At 37.0% G+C, this 9,806-nt stretch overlaps 1 protein-coding gene across 1 annotated transcript in view; it reads right to left on the bottom strand.

Moving 5' to 3' along the window:
- The window catches only part of LOC121388588 (probable G-protein coupled receptor 139), a 56,431-nt gene extending 48,673 nt beyond the window's left edge, over positions 1–7,758 (bottom strand). The window contains exon 1 of the mRNA XM_041519987.1: positions 7,661–7,758. The gene's annotated coding sequence lies outside the window, so the exon portion shown is untranslated. The remainder of the gene's footprint in view (positions 1–7,660) is intronic.
- Between the last annotated feature and the right edge of the window lie 2,048 nt (positions 7,759–9,806).

Genomic DNA, 9,806 nt, shown 5'->3' on the forward strand with positions numbered 1-9,806 from the left:
TATTCTTTGTATAGTTTTTTGGTGGTGGTTGTGTCATGTACTGTATTCTTTGAATAGTTTTTGGTGGTTGTGTCATGTACTGTATTCTTTGAATAGTTTTTGGTGGTTGTGTCATGTACTGTATTCTTTGAATAGTTTTTGGTGGTTGTGTCATGTACTGTATTCTTTGAATAGTTTTTGGTGGTTGTGTCATGTACTGTATTCTTTGAATATGGTGGTTGTGTCATGTACTGTATTCTTTGTATAGTTTTTGGTGGTTGTGTCATGTACTGTATTTTTGAATTTTTTGGTTACATGCGTCTTTGACAGTTTTTGGTGAAAGGATAAAATGTTTACAGTACTCTTCACAATGAAGGAAGGAAGGAAGGAAGGATGTTTTATTTAACGACGCACTCAACACATTTTATTTATGATTACATGCGTCGGACATATGGTTACAGACCACACAGATACTGAGAGAGGAAACCTGCTGTCACCACTTCATGGGCTACTCTTTTTGATTAGCAGCAAGGGATCTTTTATATGCACCATCCCACAGACAGGATAGTACATACCACGGTCTTTGTTACACCAGTTGTGGAGTTCTGGCTGGAACGAGCAATAGCCCAATGGGTCCACTGATGGGGATCGATCCTAGACCGACCATGCATCAAGCGAACACTTTACCACTGGGCCTCCTGACCCTCTTCACAATGTAATTACTAATAAAATCCAGACTATAAACGGCCATTTGCTGGCTTCATTTTTCCCATCTTGACTTTTTGTAACAAGAATGAGAAATCTGCTGTTAGCCAGCTGTGATTTGCTAGTTGTTTTTGTTGTTGCATCGTATACTTTTATCTTGGAATATATATCTCTCTCTTTTTTGCGTGGAATTATACTCTCCATGATGAAGTTACTAACAATGTCCAAACTAAATTGGCAATTTTCTTTCTTAATTCATTTGTCCCAGCTTGACCTCTTGTAACAAGAATGAAAAATCGTCTTATTAGCCAAAAATCATTGTGAATAAGGCTTATACCCTTTGCTTTGTGAATTTCCGTGGTCCTTGGGAGAAAAACCAATTTGGTTTTTATTAGAAACATACAAAGCTCCATCATTTGGAAGATGTCAATGACCAGTGATAAAAACGAAATGTGGATATAAAAGATTTCAGCCCCGAACTATGTGGTGCTCAAACTGTCGAGTGGCACTTAATCAGTCCATCCTCTGAGCATGAATTATCAATTTGCTGGCTAGCATGCAAGTTTAATTTCATTTTGGCGAGCATAAAAAGTCATACCTCAATTGTTTGAAGTACTCAAAAAAACATCACAGCTGATAAAACACGCTATTAAACCATGCTTTAATCATGTCGAAGTTTGTTATTTTGAAAAGTACTCAGCGATTTATTCACGTTCAAGAGGTTTTTTAGTGGTTTTATTTTAAGTTTTTTTAATTATAGCCTTGGAAACAACTGGTATGTGGTATTTCAATATCGTCTTTGATGATGGTTGTGAGAACAAATCTTTTGCTTTTAGAGGTGAAAAAATTTCATTGAAATGAAAAGCAAAACATGTTGATGTGTTTTCATACAGTGTCCGCGAGAAGGTGAATGTAAAAGATGTCTTGCTACTTGACAGTATGGAAGCCTGCATGTGGTCTGTCTGTCTGTCTGTCTGTCTGTCTGTCTGTCTGTCTGTCTGTGTGTCTGTTTGTGTGTGTGTGTGTGTGTCTGTTTGTGTGTGTGTCTGTCTGTCTCTCTCTCTCTCTCTCTCTCTCTCTCTCTCTCTCTCTCTCTCTCTCTCTCTCTCTCTCTCTCTCTCTCTCTCTCTCTCTCTCTCCCTCCCTCCCTTTCTCTCTTTTCTCTCTCTCTCTCTCTCTCTCTCTCTCTCTCTCTCTCTCTCTCTCTCTCTCTCTCTCTCTCTCTCTCTCTCTCTCTCCCTCCCTCCCTCCCTCCCTCCCTCCCCCCCCCCTCCCTCCCTCCCTCCCTCCCTCCCTCTCTCTCTCTCTCTCTCTCTCTCTCTCTCTCTCTCTCTCTCTCTCTCTCTCTCTCTCTCTCTCTCTCTGTCTGTCTAACTCTTAAGTCTCTCTCTCTAAACAAAGAAGGCATAGGTGCAATTAAACAAAGACTGATTTTCACAGGAAATCTGTGAATTAAAATGTTCAAGAAAAAAGATTGATGTCTGTTTCTATAGCCTTTGTTTTACCTCACAGTGGCTTGATTTAATTGAAGAATTTAATCTTGTTTCAGTACACTATAAAAAATATATTTCAAATCACGGAGCAGCTAAAATGAATTATTATCAACAATGGACTACCATGCTTAAATTCTCTGTTAATCCAATTCATTAGACTTCACGATGTTGAGACAGTGATATAGTCTAGTGGTAGAGCACTCACCTGTCACCGGTAAAGTCGTTAAGCCATCAAACTTAAGGGTGGTAGGTACTGGATTAGCCTCCTGGGTCTGACTCCCACCCAGAGCAAGTACACCTGTCACTGGCCTCGGTAGTGTAGAAGTTAAGCTATTAGCTTTAAGGCTGGTAGGTACTGGGTTCGCATCCCGGTACTGGCTCCCACCCAGAATGAGTTTAACGACTCATTGGATAGGTGTAAGGCCACTATAATGACTTCTCTCACTAATCACTAACAACTAACCCATTTTCCTGGTGCTCAAGACAGCATACTTAAACCTTAATTGAATATAAGTATGAAAATAATTATAAATGAATGAATGGCCTTTCCTGTAGTATTAGGAGTTCTAGAACTGATCATTCTGGATGGGGTTTTTACCTTTTCAAACCAGTGCCCTGTGACTGGTACATCAAAGGCCGTGGTATGTGCTATCCTGTCTATGGGATGGTGCATATAAAAGATCCCTTGCTGCTAATTGAAAAGAGTAGCCCATGGAGTGGCGACAGTAGGTTTCTCTCTCAATATCTGTGTGGTCCTTAACCATATGTCCAGCACCATATAACCATAAATAAAATGTGTTGAGTGCGTCGTTATATAAAACATTTCCTTCCTTGGTACATCAAAGTGGTATGTACTGTCCTGTCTAAGAAGAAATGCATATAGAAAATCTCTTACCGCTTTCATAAGGACTATGTCACAGACGGTTGCCTCTCTTACTCATGACATAATGTCAAAATAGCCATATCAGATAACCATATCGTGTCAAGGATTTTCCCACAGGGTAATACAGGTACAAGTACCATCAAATTTTGTGAGAAAATTTGTACCCCGAAATTGCAAAGTAACATTATTTTTTACAAATGTTAAAAAGTAATTTAAATGTTCTGGTACACTTTGTGTATCATATCAAGGATTTATTCAGATGGATCTTCTTCTTCAGCGTTCAATTGGTTGTATTATATCCTTCGTCCCGTGAGAGTCGCAAAAAAGTGCTGTCATTTGAAGAGCCCCACAGCTTGGCATCCATCATAGTACAGAGGTTAATACAGATAAAAATTTGTTCCCTCAAATTTTCTGAGGGTATGGATTTGTACCTCAAAATAGCAAAGTAACATAATTGTTTTTACAAATGTTAAAAAGTAGATGAAATGTTCCTGTATGCTTTTGCAAATAGTCGGTGACTAGCAAGAGTGAAATAATTTTATATCATCATTCATTTAGTAGTGAGTATAATGCATCATCTGTCATTTGAAGTAGAGGTTCTCCTTTTTCACAGTCACACATTTTAAATTTGTTTTAAATGAAAGGGACAGAACTCCAGATGTCTATACCATTAAACAAAAAATTGCTGACAGAATTAAACTTTGCATGTTAGACACCAAATAGCCATAGTTTAAAATATTCCAAGAAGTTTTTCATCAAATATTTAAATATTCTTTCCTCATTTGTTTAATTCTGTTGTAACCACGTTTACAATCTTCATTAAGGCAGCCCCTGATCTTTATGATAATATGCAGTGTTAGTTGCATGCAACAAAAATTGTATATAATTGCACCAGATGAGAAAGAATTTTTTTTTTCATTTAACAAAGCATCTGAACACATTTTATTTATGGTTATATGGCGTCGGACTTATGGTTGAGGACCACACAGATATCGAGGGAGAAAACCCGCTGTCACCATTTCATGAGCTATTCTTTTCGATTAGCAGCAAGGGATCTTTTATATGCACCATCCCATGGACAGGATAGCATATACCACGGCCTTTGATGTACAAGTCACGGTACACTGGCAGGAGCAAGAAATAGCCCCATGGGCCCACCGATGGGGATCGATCCTGACTACTGGCCTACGTTTCACCTCCCCCCCCCCCCACCTGTAATTTACTGGCTAGACTGAAAATGTAGCTCTATTCCCCAGAGAAAGATAATGCTGTATAATTATTGAAACAGCAGTTAAAAAGTGTCACTTCGAAGAATTAACACTTCCAACACTTAAATTCTGCACACAGAACGGATCAGCTGTTTAAAGACAGGCTAGAACACCATTTATGTAGTGGCTGTGAGATTTCTAATAGGTACTTAACGATGTTTTGTCTAGACAGTGTGGAAATAATCTGATGTAATATACCAATTCTTGAACACTGGTTGGAACAGGAAAAAATGCAGTGGGTCTGTCCCTTTCAATGTTAAGATGACATGAGGTTAAACTTGACGAAACATTTCTGTGTCATTGGCATATTAAATCTGAGATGAACCGATTTTACATTTATGATACAGGTAAACTAGACCCTTTATAACAGGTTCATCCAGGTGGCCTTTTGTCCATTTCTATGGGCAGTTTTTAAATTTTAGTGCATCCCTGAACACACACACCAGGGCAAGGGTTAGTGGTTAGTTGTTAGTGTGTAATGAGAGAGAAGTTGCTGTAGTGGTCATGTACCTTGCTATCAAATCAAGCCATTACAACTCAAACCATGTTCTGAGCTGGTACTGGGATGTGAACCCAGTATCTACCAGCCTTGAGGTCAATTTCTAAAGACGATAGTCTGTTTTTATACATAAAACCAAGGAAAAAATTGTTTTAATTTTGTTGGTTGGTTGTAGTGTTTCTTTATTATTATTATTTTTATCTCTATAGAGACTATATAAAAACTTTGATATCAAAACCCAATGACTGATTCAGTCTAAATCTGTGTAAGACATATCCAACATCACAGCAAGTCTTAACAAATACTGTTTGCCCTTGCTTGACCAAATTGTAATTTTTATATGTACTGTCATTTACGTCTTTTTTTTTTCTTCCCAGTCTAATAAATTATATATTTGGTGTCATTGGCAGAGTTATCTTTAAAGCAAAGAATAGTGTATGTCTTTGTATAACCATAGCCTCCAGAGAGTGTCATACTTCAGGTATGTGACATTTGCTGATTATATATAATTAATATCGGTCATACGGTAAATGGAAACCTTGATAAGCATATCGGTGTTAATTAACCCTTTATCTGATGATTCCACAAGATAGGCTGGACCACCTTACCCACCTCAAATAAAAGTGTTAGCAATTAGATGTAATTCATCTAAAAACCTTTAGCCTGATTGAAGTTTCAGTAAGCCAAACAACTGAAACTCTTTAGAAGTATTGCCGTAAATATCTGATTTTCAAATTAGCCTTTTGTGTGATTTTATTTATCAATCATCATTTGGTAATTTTGACATGTAGTCTTAGAGAGGAAACCCACTACTTCTTTCCATTAGTAGTAAGGTATCTTTTATATGCATCATCCCACAGATGGGATAGCACATACCACAACCAGTCGTGGTGCAATGGCTGGAATGAGAAATAGCCCAATATGGGCCACCGATGCTGATTGATCCCAGATCAACAGTCAAACACTGGTCCCTTGCTTATAAAACCTTTAGTCTGGATTCAAGACAAGTAGACTGTGATACTTTAATGTCATAGCAATGCTATACAATAGACTGTGATACTTTAATATCATAGCAATGCTATACAGATTTAGTCTAGAGTCTAAACATTTTATAAGCACGGGCCTTGGGCTATGTCCCACCCCTCCTAAATTTAATGCTTGAATGAAAATAGGGTAATGCCAATCTAGGCTTGCGTCAGTGACACATGAATGAAACCTATAGTTCTTGCAGTTTTCAACAGGTCTCTGTAGCACTGATCCATGTGATTTTGAAAGGAATTTGTTGAAAGTTAAAGGCAAAATAACTGTTAATACTACCACTGTGGAAGGCTAGTAATTTAGAAGTTTGGGAGTTTATTTATGATAGGCATGACAAAAGAAGATTTCCTTTAGGTTTCTTGGGGTTTGAATAATAAAAAGCATGGCAAACATTTTCGTGAACTGTTTTGCCAATTCTCACATTTTGCACATGCTTTTTGTTGTTGTTCATACCTTGAAGTAATAGGCAATCCTTAAATGATTAGAGCATCTAATATTCTCACTTGTAATTTCTACATGTCGCTTGTATTTTGTTCTGAGAGTCATGTTTACTTATCCATGCATAGGAAGGAAATGTTTTAGTTAACGACGCACTCAACACTTTTATATTTACGGTTATATGGCGTCGGACATATGGTTAAGGACCACACAGATATTGAGAGAGAAAACCCACTATCACCACATCGTGGGCTACTCTTTTTTATTACAACATGGGATCTTTTATATGCACCATCCCACAGACAGGATAGCACATACCACAGACTTTGATATACCAGTCGTGGTGCACTAGCTCCGTACATAGGAGACCAGTGACAGTAACTTGAGCACATTTGTGTGAGAACTTAATAAAATAAACACTTCACAGAACATTCTTATTTCATTAATACTTGAACTTATAACAAGAATTGAAACACATGGAGAAAATGGATTTTACCATAGCAGTGTGTTGTCAGGTTAATAATATACTCAACAAGAAAAGACACGCAAATATTAATTTATAGTCCGTCCCACATGGAACGCCTTTTTTCACACCATGGAATTTACTACAAATAATTTATTTCTAAGCCGATTGATTTGTAAATTGCACACAAAAAATATTATTTATTTGTTATTTCCAAAACACTTTTACTTTTCTTCTTACAACAAACGAAACTGAAATTATTTACAGAAAAACATTTTATAGAATGATGGGACTATAGTTTCTCATTAGTTTTTTTGTCTATTGAAATGATCATTGTCTTTTGAAGATTTTAGGCTAATTTTTACAGACTATTGACCAAATTGAATCGTGAAAAAGAAAAAGTACATATATAATACACTAGGCACTTGTAAAGGTTAGTGTTGGTTATAATCTCGAAACGGTATTCTTAATGGATAATTGGTTATTCCGGTTATTAACATACATTTTATATGCACAGGGACTATGCAATTAAACATATTGTATCTCTAATGCATTTAAAAGGTATATTGTAAAATATATTCCATTCTGGTGGTGAATAACAAAACTTTAATTTTTATATTTTAATTAAGACTTTGGTATGGCTGATGTGAAGCATAATAATTTATATATTTCTCTACATCCAGTTTTGTCTTTAAGAAGTTGTTTTAGCTTGTGTGGGTAAACTGGTTTATCGTTTGTTATTGGCTCGTTTATTCCATTATTATGAAACATTTCACTGCATTAATTAAAAAAGAGTACTCTAGAAAGTTTGTTTTTATATTTTGCTATAAAATCGCATATATTTAGAAATCCTCCATCAGTATTAACTAAATCACTAATTAAACAAAACCTCACCTTTTTTGTTGTTCTTCAGTATATTTGTCTCTTGAGAACTTTTACATTGGCCATGAAACTCCTACTTATAAAGACCATATCATGTTCCAGATTTTTCACTGAAAGAAAAATCAATGTTAAACTTTAAAAACATTAAGTCTGGTTTTAAAAAACCACAAAAAAACTATTAATAACATCACTAGAGCTCATTGATTATTAATCATCAAGTATTGGATGTCATACGTTTGGTAATTTTGACATATAGTCTCAGAAAAGAAAACGGAACATTTTTCCGTTCGTAGACCAAAGGAAACCCATTAAATATTTCCATTAGCTGAAAAAGGGATTATACCGATTGAGCTGGATTCTGTTTCCGCTCACCTTTCCCCACACCACCCCACAGTTGGTGAGAGAGAAATCAAAGTGGTTTTATAGCTCCCTACTGAACTGAGCAAACATCATGTTATTACCTTACTTCCCTTAAAAGGAAAGAAAATGAATGTAAGTTTAATGACACCTCGACACTTCAGTCTGTATCTAAACACATGGGGCTGAATTTACAACGCCTGTTTTAACTTACATGTGTTTAACTACAGGCATTTTCAGTGCTTAAACACCTGCGCTTAAGAGAAACATGAGTCATACATTTGTCTAATGATTATTATTAGTCTGAGAAAAAACCTGTTGCCAGTATATTACCCGCAACTCCTACTGAATCATTAGTTTTGTGGGCGAGACATAGCCCAGTGGTAAAGCACTCACTTGATGCACAGTCGCTTTGGGATCGATCCTAGTCAGCTTGGGATCGATCCTAGTCAGTTTGGGATCGATCCTAGTCAGTTTGGGATCAATCCTAGTCAGTTTGGGATCGATCCTAGTCAGTTTGCCCATTGGGCTATATATCTTCTCCAGCCAGTGCACCACGACTGGTACATCAAAGGCAGTGGTATGTGTTATCCTGTCTAAGGGATGGTGCATATAAAAGATCCCATGCTGCTAATGGAAAAGAGTAGCCCATAAAGTGGTGACAGCGGGTTTCCTTCTTCAATATCTGTGTGGTCCTTAACCATATGTCCAACTCCATAATAATCGTAAATGTGTTGAGTGCATCATTAAATAAAACATTTCCTTCCTTCCTACTGAATCACATCAAAGGATCTTTTACATCTTACCCACAGACAGGACAGCACATACCATGACATTGAAAAATCCATTGGCCTGCAGAAGGGGATTAGCTTTTATGAGTTAAGCAAAAATAAATTCAAGTAACCCATTTCCTTTTTGAAGAACTTATTTTGCCACTGTAAATGATATCCTAAGTTTATTGTGCAAATGAAAAAATAGTTGATTTAAATTGTGTGAGCAATGCGCAAACTAAACGATCGTTCTCGTATTTTTTAGAAGCCTGCATTAATTGCACCTTGGGCAAGCTTATGTCCTTCCCCAGTCGGTTGTGTACTCGCCTGAGGTGCTTGCATCACAATATCAAGCCACATTGGTGGATCCATTGAACTGATAGGATTTTTCTCATTCAAACCAGTGCATCACAACTGGTCAAAGGCTGTAGTATGTGTTTTTCAGACAGGATAGCACATACCGTGGCTTTTGATATATCATTGATTGTGCACTGGCTAGAACCCACCTAATGGGTGATATTCACTTACCCTGTAGTAGACTGAAATATTTTCACTGTCAGGTCCAAGTGTTCTGTTTATCAAATGTACTAGTGTATGTACTTCACATACTACATTATATCAGCTGTATTGTGTGTCAGGAAGTGTGTATGAAAGACCCCTTGCTGTTAAGTAAAAAGAGGAGCCAATATTACGATGACAACAGGTTTTCTGCCACATGATGAGTGTAACAGGCTTGCAGAGTCCATCCTATCTTATTGTGTAGCTGAGCATTGTAGCATTATTGGTGAATACAATGATTTCAGGTGATCTCGGCCCATCTGACATCAGTACCTACAGGCTTTTGCTCGTTTGTCAATGAAAATTTAAAAAAACATTTGAGAATGGGGTTGGGTGGGGAGATCATTACACCTGTGCAAAGATTGTACCTCAAAACAATTGCATACTAGAACACCATTTTAACCTAAAATTGATCCCTGTTGGGTTATTGCTTATTCCAGCCACTGTACCACGACTGGTATATCAAAGGCTCT

Source organism: Gigantopelta aegis, chromosome 14 (assembly GCF_016097555.1).
Source record: "Gigantopelta aegis isolate Gae_Host chromosome 14, Gae_host_genome, whole genome shotgun sequence".
Taxonomy (NCBI): domain Eukaryota; kingdom Metazoa; phylum Mollusca; class Gastropoda; order Neomphalida; family Peltospiridae; genus Gigantopelta; species Gigantopelta aegis.